Genomic DNA, 16,163 nt, shown 5'->3' with positions numbered 1-16,163 from the left:
TGTGGTCGCCGGGGGGAGGTAGGATAGGAGCTGGTGGTGTGCCAGCTCATGGTGGCAGACCCATGGTGGTGGCATCCTTTGCTAACTAGAAGCGTTAATGGCACCAGTGGGGTTGCTCAGTTCTTGCCCTGGTCTCTAACAGGAAATGGTTGCATTTTTTGGAAGAGGTTGTATCTTGAAGTGCAAAAGGCCCATTCAGATGATGCGACGTTGCATGTACACGGAGGTGGGCTGGAGAGGCTGATGGGTCAGCAGGCACCACAAGTCCAACGTGCCCTGAGGTCCCACCTGCCACTGACCATGAAGGGGTACAGGCAACCATCTCATTCTCCGATCTGCTGTGGGAGAGTCCAGGAGAACTGGCAGAGGCAGCGAGAGAAATGTAAACCCTTGGGCTGGCAGCACAGCTGAATCCAGTAGCCTGTGGCAAGGCAGCATCGAAATGCTACACAAGAAAGCACAGTACAGATGTGCCTCACCGACAGACAGGCTGTGTATATGGCGTTCTGCCCATGGTTGAGTTGGTGGTGAAAAAAAAGGCATAATTTTAGCACAGGACTATATTGGAGACAGAAGAATTCATAACAAAAAGCATCAATTCAGAGGGCTCCTCCAATTTCCCTACAGTGCTGTTATTGGAGCTCCTTCTAATCAAGAAAAACGTAGGATTCCTTTGGTTTTCAGCACATAAAAGCACAGCAGAGTATGTGGAAAGGGTAACAGCTATCTTTCCTGGCAACTTGAAATCTAGTTTGACAAAGCAACTAATGAGTGAAAAGAGGGTCAGGCCTAAAAGAGTTAACTGAGATATCTGGGCCTGGTTAGAAAGCCCCCCCTAACATCTACTTTGCCTGTGCTGCTAAGACTCATTCTGTTCTGTTCGCTGGACCAAAAATGTAGAATAATACTAGAAGCAGTATTCAGTAAGCCTAGGGGTAATAAATTAGGATAAGGTAGGATGAGGTAGACATTTGAATAGGAGAAACAGGCCTAGAGCCAAGGCTTTGTCCAAGCTTCAGTAACTGGGACAAGAACAATAGAAAGGTAGAGAGGTCACAGAAGAAAGATGAGAAAACGACCCTTGACTTGAGGCCGAAGGCCAGATGTACCCCTGAAATTGAGTGCCAAAAGAAGCACGGCCCTAAGCTCCACCTAGACTCCACCTGTTATCAATATGTATAGATAGATGTTGCAATCATATGAATCTGTATAAAAATCATGTATGAAAACTGTATAAACCCCCCGATTTTGTGTGATACCTTCGAACAAGTTTGTCCAGCGCGAGCTGGCTTGTTCCCAACGTTGAATAAACAAATACCTTGCTGCTTAAAGATACAAAAGTCTCTGAGCAGTTAATCATTCCAAGGTTTTTCAGCATCACAAGAGTACTGTAATGTTTTCTAAGTACAGTTTAGTTTATCAGTAGTTTCTGGGGCCTCCTTGGGTTTTTATGTCATTTTAAATGAAAAAATTCCTGGAATAATTGATGGCACTTACTTTTTGCTTTCATCTCTTGGAGTTTTTTGGGAGTGAATAAAATCAACCCGCATATCTCAGTAATTGTGTCTACAGAAAGCTGGGCTGTAAATTCAGATTTCTAGCTTAATATTCTAAGATTACTGTCTTCAATTGCTCATTATCCATCCAAAGCATTTTCTTTTTTGCTGGAAACTTCAAATAAGTTCACAGATCTATCTCCACCTATCAAATATCTTAGATGAAATGTTTATTTTCCTCCTTTTAGGATAATAAAGTCCGTGGGGAATGCTAGAAGCTGCTTTTTGAAATGTAGCAGAGCAGAAGCAAAGCGGGGGAGAGGAAGCAAAACATTGAGAGCATGGGGAAGGAGAAAGACTGAAGTTTGCTCAAATAACTGGCTCCCGGTGGCAAAGAAACCTCAAAACAAACCAACAAAAAAAACCCCAAACCAGAAACATCTTGCTGACAATTTAGTGGTAAAAGCTTTGAGAGATTTGTGCCTTCATGTAATCTTGATGCAGGTCCCTGTGTGCTGAAGCCAGCTGAATTAAATGGCTATATTCTTCACACAAGCATCACAGCTGTATCTTCTGCTGAGTAGTGAACTGTAATAAGTTGATGCTGGATTTGAATGTGCTGCTGTAAGGTGGCAACATCACAAGAAAATAAAACATCCACTAGGAACCAAGGCTACAAGGAACTAGGAACCATATCTGACCCCAATATTGCTTTTATTTCTCCAAAAATTCTTGTCTTGATTTACAGCGATTAGAAAGCTGCACTTTCCATTCATCAAATTATCAGAAGGAAACTACTTCAGATAAATACATCACTTGAAATGCTGATGAGTGCATTTCTGGCATGCAGGGACAATTTCAATCAGCGGTGATAAACATACCCCTTTTGGGTGTACAGGAAAGATTACAGAACTCTTCTACCATGGCATAGCAAAAAGACAACTAATATATATTGGATCGTCTTTGAGAGTATTGGCAATGTTATAGGCTGAAGATTAACTGGAAAAACATATCTGATAAATGTTAGAGGCTGTGTCTGTTTCAAGAGAACATCTTTTTAAAAAATAAGAATGCATTATGGAAAAAAGATGTTCAAAAAACTTCATTAGTTTTGGGCTAAATTGATCACCTGCTACACCACAGAGCAGATGAATGGAACCGTGCCATGGGCCACATCCCAACCCTCTCAAAGCCGAGAGGAGTTGTGCAATTCAGTCAGTGAACCAGAAAAAAACCCCAAAACATTTTCTTGTTCAGGCAGGGCTGTGGCAGTGCTGGAGAGCAGTCCCTGACCGGGAGGGACTGGTGGCCCTGGGCTGTGCTGAAATGGGGTCCCAGTCTGTGGCCAGGGCAGGCAGGGACATGAGCGCCCTTAGGACTGTGGCACTTTCTTGAAGACCCTGCCTGTCACCTCAAGATTATAAAAATAGAAAACATCATCTTCTGCCTTTACCACACAGTTAGCAGTGCTCTTCCTTATGTCCAGGACATAAAAAAGCATACAGGCTTATGGAGGATTTTGCAGTGATGCTATCTGGTTACCTCTATTTTCCTTCACCATCCGATCCCTTTTTAAGTTACTACTTTTCATTGATGCATCATCACAATTCTGTTCTTGCCTAAATCTGATCTTCCATGTGCTCCACTGTTTCTTTTCTTCCTTCTGGCTGTGCTGTTTGATCCATTTCTCCCATAGTTCAAACAAGAGAGTCCTTTGTAGCATCTGAGTTAGAAGTCTGTCTGCTCACGGAAAGTTGTCCCCAGGCTTTATCCATCCCTGTAAGCTGTTTGTTTTTTTTCTTTGTTTGTTATTCTATTTAAGAAGGATTTTTTGTCTGTTGCTTTTCCAGAGGTGTATAACACTTACTAATCCTAAGCCATTTCCTACCTGGAAAAACAACAAGACTTGAAAGCCACACATTGCTTCTGTGGCTTTTGAGAAGAGATCAGACAGCCCAGGCAGGCCAGTCCTTCTGCTCCAAAATAGTTTCTCAAGACATTGACAATGACTCTGGGAGAAGCCAAAGCTTAGAGAAGAAAAACATTGATAAATAGCAGGGAAAGCAGAGGATTCTTCATACAATGAAATCACTGATTTAATTACCAGATATTTTTCTTGGTGACATTTCCCATGTTTTGTCCAATGTGAAATAAATTAATCTAGAGAGAAGATTTTTAAAAAAAACTAACTAATGGCCTGAGGCATAAGAAAACAATTATTTTTACTGTAAAATGTTTAAAGAAATTCTGTGCTCAAAAGCTCAAATATTCAGTAAAACACTAAACTCCCATTATATCCTTAGCAAGGACCTACAGTACAAATATTCCAATTACCCAAGGCTGGCATTTGTTTTGCTGGGAGCAGGGCTATGGAGGACATAAATAGTACAGCCCATTACCATGTCTGTCGTAGTGGAACAACACTGAATGGTGCAAACACTGACATACACAGTATATATTTTCTGGTCTTTTCACCTACTCAGCTTCTACATGGATTCTGCTGCAAATGAGTAATACTTGCTAGACTGGATGAGCCCAGAAATATGGACGTCTTACTTTTTGCATTATGCTTCATTCCACCTGCAGTTTTTCTTTGCTTTCTCTCTCTCTTTTTTTTTTTCTTTTTAATGAGTTGTTTGACTGAATGCCACTTTGGCTTGTGTCTGTGAAAACACTGGTGCATTTTCCCTCCGAGCCAATGTCACTGCTCACCCAATCAGCCAGATTGGTGATTCAGTGCCATCACACCACAGACATTGCACAAATCCCACTGTACTCACCAGCAATTAGTGTCAAGAGAAACACAGAAGGGAGCTTGGAAGTCTCTTGTCATAGGCTGAGCTGACAAACAAAATTTCTGACAAAATATTTCATATTCTCAGAGAATGATGATTGTTGAGACTTCAAACTTGCTTTTCATTAAATTGCAGAGACGTTCCACATGTTAAGAGGTGTGATAGCTATGGTAAAAGAGCTGTACAGTAGTATTACTGTTAACATAATTTAAATGCAGGTGTGACTAAACTCTAATACTACTATCAAGAGATCTAAAGCAGGTTTTAGAGACAGCCAGACTAGACTGCCCTTGGACTAGATGATTCCATCTGAGTGTTAAGACACATCTCCCTAGTAATCTGTTCATTACCTATTTCAACAAAAAAATGCTTTCAGAGTTTCGATAAAAGAGAAGGAAATTAAAGGCAAAGGAAAATAAAAAGAGAGGAGGAAAATCAATACAAGGAAAGGACCTACTATCAAAAAGCTTATTGTCAGTGGTACTTTTAGGACAATGGGTCAAATCCAGTTAAACTATTCCACCTTGTTGCATGTTCCAGAACTAAATCCAGATATAATGTTAAGATTTCTTGGAGAGATCACATAGACAGTTTTTTGAATTTGTTTTATCACAAGGCACACAGTATAAAGTTCATGAAATCTTCGCATTCTCTACAAACATGCTAAAAGGAATCCTTTTCTTTCACAGAAACATGCTCGTAGTGTTAGATGCCCACTGGCTAGTCTAAAAAGTACTTGTAAAAAAGAAATTCAGAAAACCTTGGAACAAGTAGAGTGTGGGATGTGAAGCCAGCAGCTGCTCACATTGTGTGAGAGCCCCAAGTGGTCCAAGCACCTGTGGCTCTTTGGGAGAAAATTCACCATAGGGATCAGAATGCAGTAATTGCCATGACTCTCCTCTTGTACATCCAGAGGCAGCTAGATATTTGTAAGAATATGCACCAAGTGCAGCTACGCAGAGAAACGTGAAAAATGTAGCACATACAGGTTTTGAAAGCACTAAATGAGCAGGGTGAAACACCAGCACTGTAGCTGTGTGCTCTGCAAGATCTCCAATGCCAGAATACTCGAGTCAGCTCAGAAACCGCACTTCAGAAGGATCTGGTAAACCTGACAGCTGCCAGTGAAAAATGACATCCTTTCAGGAGCAAACACCTTGCTCCAAGTCCACAAGTCAAGCACTAAGTGATCTGCTTTAAAACATTTTTAGTAGAACAAGCTCTTAGGAAGAGATGCTGAGCAAGAAGGGAGGGAATGTGAGGGAATGGAAGGGGCACGCATTTCTGTCAGACACAAAGACATAAATAGTTTGTTATGGCAGTCTTGAGTTGAGTGATTAAATCCATGTTAAAAACTGTGATTTGTAAGCAGATGGCTCTACAATACTGCGGTTGCTGCATGCAAATAAACAACACCAAGTACTAACATCAGCAGAAATAAGTTCTTCTGGTCTTCTTAATGGAAGACCTTACTAGAATAATAGCAGATGGCCTGTTGATATATTCAGCCTTCCTTCCCTCATATTACTTAGAAATCTGATGCCACCCTTCAATTTGTTCGTGTCTTACAAGATGACATGCAGTCTTTGACTCTAACTGGAAGAGATGCACTTCACTATAGATCAAAGAAAAGCTGGTTTCAAAGTACTTATTTTAGATTTGCAACCACAGGCTCAACTAGAGCAAACCAAGAGCAGGATGAGTGGCTTTTGGCCAGCCTTGTAGTACGGATCTTGTCAAGAGCATTCAGATGAGCATCAAAATTGGGTGACACATACTACCACTAGAATAAGGGCAGCCAAAAGTTCACAGTGACCCATATAGGTGGTCTTAGAAAAAAACCCTATATTTGTATAGGGTATATATATATATATATATATATACATATATATATGTATATTTATATATGTACATACATATATGTATATTCGGGCACACCTTCAAAAACACGGAATCTGTTGGAATTCATTTAAAGAAGGGTAACTAAGTGCCTGGCCAAAGCTGATGTGATTTCTTAGGCTTGCAGAAGAAAGATTGTCATTTTCAAATTCAGACTGCCCTTCACAATACCTTTCTCCTCTTTTTCATCAAACTTTTACAGTAAAAAGCTTCTAGATTTTCTAATAATCCAGAAATGCACTCACTGACCTGAGTGCCCCAAATGCCCCTGAGGAGAGCTCACCTGTTGCCAGTGGCCACACCAGATCCCACCAAGACCAGCTTTCCACCTCCTTCCCTGACTTGGGACCTTCAAGACAGAGAGTGTGAAACCCCTCCAACTGTGCTATAGACTAAGACAAGGTCTTGACTTATTTTCCCAGTTACATGTTCTTCCTGACCTATTTCTCCTGTCACTTTACTTCTATCATCATAGTTTCAAGCCAGCATTTGGGATCGTGGCTGCACTTCTCCCTTCTCAGTGAACAACCTTCTCAAAGTGGCTCAAGTGCCAACATCAACACAGACTTATTTCACAGGATCACAGGATGTGCTGAGTTGGAAGGGACCCACAAGGATCATTGAGTCCAACTCTTAGCCCTGCACAGCACCATCCCCAAGAGTCACACCATGTATGGAGTATCATCCAAATGCTTCTTGAACTCTGTCAGGCTTGGTGCTGTGACTGCTTCCCTGGGGAGGCTGTTCCAGCACTCAACCACCCTCTGGGTGAAATACCTTTTTCTAATATCCAACCTAAACCTCCCCTGACACAACTGACACAACTTCAGGCCACTCCCCTGGGTCCTGTCACTGCTCACCACAGAGAAGAGATCAGTGCCTGTCCCTCCTCTTCTCCTCACAAGGAAGTTGTAACTGCAGTGAGGTCTCCTCTCAGTCTCCTCTTCTCCAGGCTGAATAGACTGAGTGACCTGAGCCACTCCTCATATGGCTTCCCCTCAAGGCCCTTCACCATCTTTGTTGCTCTCCTTTGGACACTCTCTAACAGCTTAGTATCTTTCTTATACTGTGGTGCCCAAAACTGCCACAATATTCAAGGTGAGGCCGCACCAGTGCAGAGCAGAGCGGGACAATCCCCTCCCTCGACCAGCTGGCGATGCTGTGCCTGATGCCCCCCAGGACATGGTTGGCCCTCCTGGCTGCCAGAGCACTGCTGACTCATATTCAACTTGTCATCCCTGAGATCGCTTTCCACAGCACTGCTTTCTAGCATCTCATTCTCCAGTCTGTACAGACATCTGGGGTTGCCCTATCCCAGGTGCAGTCTGATTCTATTTAAAGCTCATTTTGGCAAGACCTATGGACAACAGACACACTGGCAAGGGGAAGTAATTTAAAAGGACACCTTCTCTGCTCTCCCTCTTTCACCCAGAAATCCTGCTCCAGGAAAGGCTTCGCATTATTCCCGTGTCTCCATGTAGCAAAACCAACATGGTCCTCAGAGCAGTGGGATGAAGGCCAGGAGGGACTGTCAGTTCACGCCAGAGGAGAGGACAGTGCCTTCCCCCATCCCAGTCAGGCTCTCGCAGGAGACACCCCCAGGGCAGGATCCCCAGTACAGTGGCAATGGGTTGCACCTCCTGCACCTGATGGGAAACCAGGGTACTCAGCAGATAAATACTTGCTAGCAAGAATAATAAAATGAAAGCAAACTTCTCTCTTCATCCTTATTGCAAAGATGAGGAAATGGAGATAAAAAATCAGGTCTCCCTGATAAACTCCTGACCTTAATTATGCATTCTCATCAAACATGATATTTTCCTCCACTTCATGCTTTTAAAAATAACTCTGGGAACGTGGTTTTTAAGTGTTTTAGAGATGACGACACACTATAACACAGGGCACTTTTTTCACTGTTTTGTGGATGATTAAAATAGAAGATCCAAAGTACTACTTACTATAATGTTAATCTCCCACACAAAGACTATCTGTCTCTCTTCCCCCAAAATGAATTACAGGCTTTGTTACTAAAATAGTGAATCAATTTGCAGACGTACCAGAGTCATTGATAACTTTGCAATCTTCTAACCCAGTCAGGCTTATTTACTGTATATATATATATATATATATATATATATAGACTCAGTTACTAGGCAACACGCATGTGTGAATTCATATTTCTTGCAAGTATTTGTTATTTTATATTAGAAATACAATTTTTAGAGTTATCCAATTCTTCCTTTGGGATCCTGATGCTGAGGACAATCTTTTTTATTATTTTGGGGAAGGTGTGTTCTGCAGAAAAAGGATACTTTGGCAAAGTTTAGCATACACTATAGTAAAGAGAAGTTATAGTTTTGGAAGATAAATAAGAATGAAAATACCATTTTTTTTTAATTATAGCAAATAGTTTATGTTTGTACTATGATTGGTACCAGATTTAAGGGTCAACATATCAGGTTTGAGCCTGATACACTCATTTTCTTTGAATCCTTACAGGTGAGGTTTCAGCAAAGTGATTCTAATGGATGCTCATAACATCAATGGTGAAACTCTAGGACTTTGCTGATCACAGTGTCACTACCAGCTTCAATTACAATAATTCGTCTCTGGTCCAATGGATCAAAATCTGAGTGATTTTAGTAACCAAAGTTTGAGTAAGGGTATACTCTTTTGTTTGAAATCCATTAGGATCAGAAAGCTCTTTTTCCCTGAGCTGCATAGTCATAATTATTTGTGAGAGATGGACATATTTGGAATAGCTCCTGATACATTGATATGTCTAATATCATGTGACATCCCACTCCTAAGGAGAAGGGAACACCTGAGATTTGTAGATGCTCAGTTGAACAGGAACAACAAAAGTCAGAGGATCCACAAAACTTACAGAGTTTTATTAGTAAATTACACACTTGGCATGGAATCTGGTATAAGTTAGTCCTTTATATTCTAGTATAAGCACACATCCGTCTATCGCTGTTTGAGACATACACATTAGATACCCTTATCTACTGTGCTTCTACAGTAATAAAGGAGGAACTGAAACGGAAACGACTCGAAAATGTTGGTGAGATCATAGAGAGCTGTCCAGGTTTGATTGATTACATCTCGACATACAGTTCCTGACGCTTCGTCAGTGTTGGGATGTAAAATTTTATTCATGAATCCTACGGATGGGGATTTGAAAGGATATTTATCAGGAAGGTCGACTCTAACTTTCCATACAAAGAGAAAGGAGAAAGATAAAATACCCTTTCAGATTAATTTCAAGGAACCCGATATCTATTGAACAATATATTTAAAAACAAAAATAAACAAAAGCTTTTGAAAACAAGTCATCATTTGTTACCTCTCCCTGGATTCTGATCTCAAGAACATTACAGACTTATTTTCTTTGCATCTTCTTTAATTATTATGCCTTTGGAGGAGCAATGGCAGTGGCAGCAGGGACCACCCCTGACACTCACTGAATTCCAATAAACATCTTCTGTCCTCCTGCAGACAAGTTTTATTTGACAAGTGCTTCTTTCTGGCTGACTAATATGCTTTGGGTCATGTTTATGGTTAGCATGGATACTTGTAGAGCAGATATGACTTATTACAACATGTGCCAGTTGTAATGGAAATCTCATACTCTCCAAGAGAGGGAAAAAAGAAATAAGCAACAGCTTCATAAAGGAACATCTTTCAAGATGTTCTGCTTAAGCAATACCTAATTACAAGCATACCAGCATTTTATTTTCATTTGGACAGAAAGTGATTACTTTTTGAGGCAGAAATGCTTTGTGTTAGAGAGATGCTACAAATCAAATCCAGTAAGTTTCTAATAGTAAGATACTCGAGAAATGCTGGGTATTTAAGAGCAACACAGTCCTATTTGCAATGAACTGAAAAATTGAAATGACAGTCGGTGCTAAGGTCTCAGCTTTTTCCTTATTATCCATGTTGTACAGTAATAGGTGAGGTGAAGAACGAAAAATGTCATTGTTTGAATCAGGAGTTCTCAGCCCTGTGGCTTTCATCAGTAGGTCACCTACCTGCTCTCAGGTTTAAAACTGTCAGCAATTATTTTAAGTTTCCGTGAAGAAAAGGGAGTAAGTTGGGCATATCGCCAGGAAAGCAAAAGCTGTTGGGAGCTCAACTCTTCAAGAAATACAAAAAGTATTGCAAAGTTGCCTTGACTTCTTGAGCACCATCATGGCACCACTGCTCACTCCTGTGAAGAAGCTCTTCAGAGAGAAAGAGGCGGCCATCTTACTAAAAATTTGGAAACTGAAAGACTGCTGTTGATAAATACATAGTACTCAGGCTTCTCTTCGGTTACCCACTTTGGGTTTTTCTTTCCCCAGAAAATATATTTTTATTTATGTTTTATTTGCAAATTATTTTTTTAATTTAACAATAAAGGGAAGGTTTAATAGTAACAGTAGGAATTAGAGTATATTGACTCTCACTGTTCAAGAGTGTTCAAATTGTGCTTTATGATTGAAGCCAAAATGCAAAGGTTAATTTTTGGAACTCTATTTTAAAGCAAAATTTCTTTATCATTAATGATAAAAGATTAATCTTCAGTTTATTGTTTTTCCTTCCATGAGGATGTGTATTTTTTTAAAACTTACAAAGAAAGGAGACTATCCAGTACATTTCCCTCAAAAAACACTGGTTGTAATTCTTTTTTGGGGTATGTGTATTGGGAATATATTTATCCAAAGCAATTTTTAAGTATTGCAAAATAAATAAATTATAGAATGAGAGACCAAGACTGGTTCTATGTAATTAGCTAATCTTCTGTTTATAAAAAAGCTTAGTTGCCATAAGATTCAGGGAAAAAATAAAGGCAACACATACAAAATTGGACAAATATCCTTATCGAATAAGAGGAAACCAAATTACACCAGTTTGTCTAACATCACAGATAAAATGCCAAAAGAAGAAAATGATTGGAAATTAAAGGAAAAAGCCATTCACAAGTGCCACCTGACCACATCAGCTACTCTCATGCATTTGGAAGGACATCAAGTATCATGGGCTACCAGAGAACCTGTCTCACCAGCAGAAACCAGTCTAAGGTCTTTTGGTCTTTTACATGGGACACATGGAAAACAGTGAAAAGTGAATATTATTCGGTAGTCACATGTCAAGTAAAAAATATTCTTTTATATATTATCTAATCCACTCTCCGCTACATTCAATGGGAAACCACCTGACAAAAAGTACAGAACAAAGCAAGAGCGCTACAAAGTGAACTTGGATACTTCAGTTTTCCCTATCCATTTTCCCTATCCAAAACTACACTTGGTGTACCTTTGACTACAAGAAATTAAGAAAACATAACAGAAATTGTCCCTTCCTTTTGATTGTAAAACCTCAAGATTTTTGGAGCCTGAATCATAAGACTTAAGTGCAGGTCTGCATTTGTGCCTTTGAAAACATGTTCCGTAGGTGAATTTGTGACACAATTTATATTAACTCAAACAAGAGTCAAATAGTTTATAAGTTCAGGAAACATCAGAAAGCAACCTTTGGCTTCTGGGTTGTGTAAAAATCCATTCCCAGGCTGAGCAAATGCTGATACTGCAACATCTCACAGGAGGAAGCCAGGCTGGGCTAACAACCGACATGTAGTTTTATGCCTGTCTTTAGTGCTTCTTGAAGGTGGAGCAACACAGCCTGCTGAGCTCAGATGCTTTGTAACCATTATCTCAGGACAAGACAAAAGGGCTGTTAGCTCACCCCAGCTATAAAAGATCAATCACCTGGAGAGGCCCTAATACAGCTAGGAAAATCAAGACAAGTAAAACTCCCACACTGCAAATTTTGCTTCTGACAGCCAGGGTAAGATTATCACACAGTCTTTCTTTTCCCAGGGCAGTCTTTTTGATCCCATCCCATCAAGCTGATGATAAGTACAGCCTACATTTAGATCTCTTGAAATCCTTGCCCATATGAGCACTGAGTCTTGTTTTCCAGCAGAAAGAATGAGACAAAGAAACAGTCTCAGAATGTCAGGGTGGCTGGGATAAAGGCAGTCAGAACTGTGGACACTCTGTGTCACGTGCTCACATGAAGAAGAGAGGGTGGCACAAAAGGAAGAACAGCCAAGCAAGAAAAGGTACAGCATATGGTGGAAGGAATGTGTTCATCCACTCTAGAGAGGGATGAAAGCAGAGGCTGAGGTACCATGACCACGGAATTTATTCCTGACTTAAGCTCCCTACAAATGCACATGGCATTACTTTTTATCTTTATTCTCCATGCAACCCACCAGGAACACCCCTCAGTTTGTTCTTTTATTTGTTATCAAAATACAGAAGTCTTAGCGAAGGTTCAAAGAAAAACATCAGATTTATAAATGTATTTAGGATAAAAATGCAAATGACCACCTGCACAACTAGATCCACCTTTTCAGACTTGGTGCACAGCTGCTTTCTACCTTATATAAGCTGACAACAGAAAATCTGTTGCAAGAAATCTTTTCAGCTTTGAATTTCCTTGTATTGTTCCATTGTTGTAAATATCAAATGGTAATTTTGAAAAAAAAATAGCCACTGCTGAGTTTTATTTTATTTTTTAACATTATGCATTCTAGTGAATATACCAAGTCCTTAAGGTGCTTATGCCTGTTCTTTCAGGCTGTAAGATTGAGAGCATGCAGCTGAAGCATTTCAAGAGGGCATTATTATTTCTTTAGCGTGTAGTTCCTGTTGATTTAGATCCTCTAAATAGCATCCTTGGAGAATGCAGTATTGAAATGAAAAAAGACCCATCTCATGAAGTTGTACGTACTACAGTTTCAATTAAATTAGTGTATTGGAATGGAAAAGAGACTTGGATTGTAATTACCTTCTTCAACTTTGCCTTGGAAGGACCAAAGGAATTGTCAATATCTATACACTTGCAGAGTAACTTGAAAGATTAAATCTGATACTAAATTATCCTGCCTACTTTATGCCAGAGAAAATAAAGTATTCAATGTATTTTGACAATACATACCATATTGTTTGCATTTTGACTGCAGACTATAGATCCATTTGGTCCAAGTACTACTTATGACTTACGTTAATGCATACACTTCTTTACCTTAAAAAAGATCTCCAAACCAATTTTTTATCTAAGAGCCAATAAAGCCAAGTTCAGGGAATAGGATCTTACATTGTGAAAGCAAACACACAAAGGGTTGAAGAACATTTATCATGATAAAGGATCCATCACAGTAAAAAATCCACCACAGATCTTATAAAGCTCTTTACTAAAGAGACTACAAGCTGATTTTGACATGCTAGTTTTTTTGCCAAGTAACTGCAGTCTATCAAGATGTTAGAACTACCTTTAAAGGCTTTTCTTGCTTGCTTATTCTCTGACAAATTGATGGGCAAGAAAATTCAAGAGCATCACGTATTCTGCTGTGAGTGACTTAAATAGCAAGGTAGAATCTTTGCAGGTATTTAACATCTTTGACTCAGATTCAGTCACAAACAACTTTAACTGATCTTTGTTATAATTGTATACTAAGATTTACAGAAGCCTTAATTGCTAGTAGGATTGACATTTGTTTTCCATAAAGAATCTATTCACAACGAAGTCTTACTTATAAATCTAGGATTTGGAAGTGCAAGAGGAATGAGCCCACCAATTGGTGGTGGTAATTTGGTTTTTGAAATCAAAGGCTTCCTGCAAAGTTAGACGATCTGATAGTTTTTTTAAAACAATGCCTAAGGCCCTCTAGCTCTCAAGTGGAGCAATTCCATGTGTTAGAGAATACATAGAGCCCCATCAGGGTAACTGCAATTTGGTTTTGGCAGTCTGAGGATAAGAAAAGCAGGCCTCCTCCCAGAGCCAACCAATTCTCATAGTCTGAATACCTTTATTTCTAACCAGACAGAGAAGGAAATTTGTTGTGCTCAAACCTCACTAAGAAATCTCAAGGCAAACACAACCAACCTCTCAATACAACAGCAAGCTGTTTTAGTTAGCCCTGGCTTTACAGACCAAGACAATAGTCAAACAACTAAATTTACCTCCATAAGCATTTAACTTCAAGGACCTCTACAGAAAACAGTTAAATCATAAACTACTCAGCCAAACTGAAACTTCACATGCCCTAACTCTGCTTGATTCTCCGTTTTTACCACTACAAACTGTCTTGTATATCTCCGGCCACTTCGCTGACAAAGATGAAAATGGTTGTCATAGGAATTGTTATTATATTTATTTTGGACTGATTTTTCCATTAGCTTGACTTTAGAAGTCAAAAAATTAATGCTTCACATACAAAGTAGCCAGAATGCTCTTCAAAGTAAGGAAATCCATACATACAAGGTTGCCACAGTTTGTTTTGGCTAAACAGAGAAGGGTGCACAGGTCTAGGCAGATGACATTTCTTTCTTATAAAAAAAGAAGAGCTAAAAAGTTATTGTGCAGTCTTCAATTATAACAATCATACTTTTTCATATGCTGAAAATAAAGCCAGAGAAAGCCAATCTAGAGGTCTGTAGGTCAGTAGGTTAAGAGGCTGTTGTGTTGTGATCTGCATATATAAATGGTGTGTAAGTGCATCATAAATGGTGTGTAAGTGCACACACAGAAGAGGAAAATGGGGAGAACTGTCTGTGCACAGATGTAGCAAAAAGTTCGTAACTAGAGAGGAAAGTTTCCTAGGAGTAGAAGTAACTTATCTCTGCAAAAGCTTGTCCAATGAAATGGCAAATTCATCACTACTTTATGGTTTTAAATAGAGTGCATTTTCAGAAGATGTGCTCCCTTTCAGCTTTAAAATATTAAACTCTACAGGATTCACTTACATAATGTGGAAACTAATCCCATCCTCAGCGGAAATTCTTAGATAATTTTTGTCGCTTCCTGTCAGGCAAACAGCCGGATCAGGCCATTGTAATGCTACTTCCTCCTCCACCCCTCAAAATTTAAGCAGTGTGTATTTTATAACCATTATAGAAGGGAGAAGGGAAATTACTATTATCTATCTTGAAGGCAAACTTAAAGCTTCTCTCAGACAACAGACGTTTCCAAAATCCCAAATAGAATTTCTTCTTAATTCTTAAGAAAACTATCAACCACCTAATTTCCTTTTGGTTTTGAGAAAACTAGTCTTCTTCCCTGTTTCAGAAAAGAAGACAGAAAATTCCATCCTAGTAATAATTCAGGAAACAAAACTCACTGTTATTGTACCAAATGTGCCCCAATATAGTCTTAGTAAGGATACATACAACTCTTTACTATAGACAGCAAATAAATTCCTTTTTCTTTGACATGCTCCTGGTTATTTCCCTGGGAGCTGGAGGACTTCTTGAGTCTTTAAAGCAAGTTAACACAATGGATTGGGCCAAAACTTTCCAAATGTAGCTAGCAGAGTGGTTGCTAGGAAAATCAGCTCAAACATGGGTCATTCTGGCCTGAATCTTGGATGAGAGGCTTCCCCAGCTCACAAGCACTGTGCCTGAACAGGCTGTGCAGTAGCGAGTAGATCACACTAGAAGCCTGGCAGATGAATTCCCACTTTTACAACTATCTCAATGGGCTACTAATGCAAAATAATCCTCTCAGTAATGAGAAGGACAGGAATGCACAGAGCAGCTAGTAAGGAATCCTACATGCAACACAGAGAACACGAGGTACAAAACACCCTTGCTGCCCTTCCCCAGGACTGTGGTTATGCTGTGCTTACTCCCACCCACTAACAGTGTGGTGGCATTTGATCAGCATTGACCCAGAGGGTGAAGTGCTATCGCTGAAACTGGTGATGTTCCAACTGTGTCTCCTTTGTTCTTCTGAATCTTGTTATTTAAATTTCAATTCAGCCAGCCAATGTATTGTTTGAGATCTGATGGGAACACAGGAAAACGCAGCATGATTTACGTGTATTAAATTTGAAGGTCTGAAGAAGTGTCCTAAAATTAGACCCTTGGCAACGATAATCACCATAACCATTCATTTTTCATTGCATTTTCACGAGATT

The sequence above is a fragment of the Pipra filicauda genome, unplaced genomic scaffold, assembly GCF_003945595.2.
Source record: "Pipra filicauda isolate LSUMZ 115617 unplaced genomic scaffold, ASM394559v2 scaffold167_size3244652_pilon, whole genome shotgun sequence".
Lineage (NCBI taxonomy): Eukaryota > Metazoa > Chordata > Aves > Passeriformes > Pipridae > Pipra > Pipra filicauda.
The sequence above is the reverse complement of the archived record's forward strand: the minus strand, read 5'-3'. Positions refer to the sequence as shown.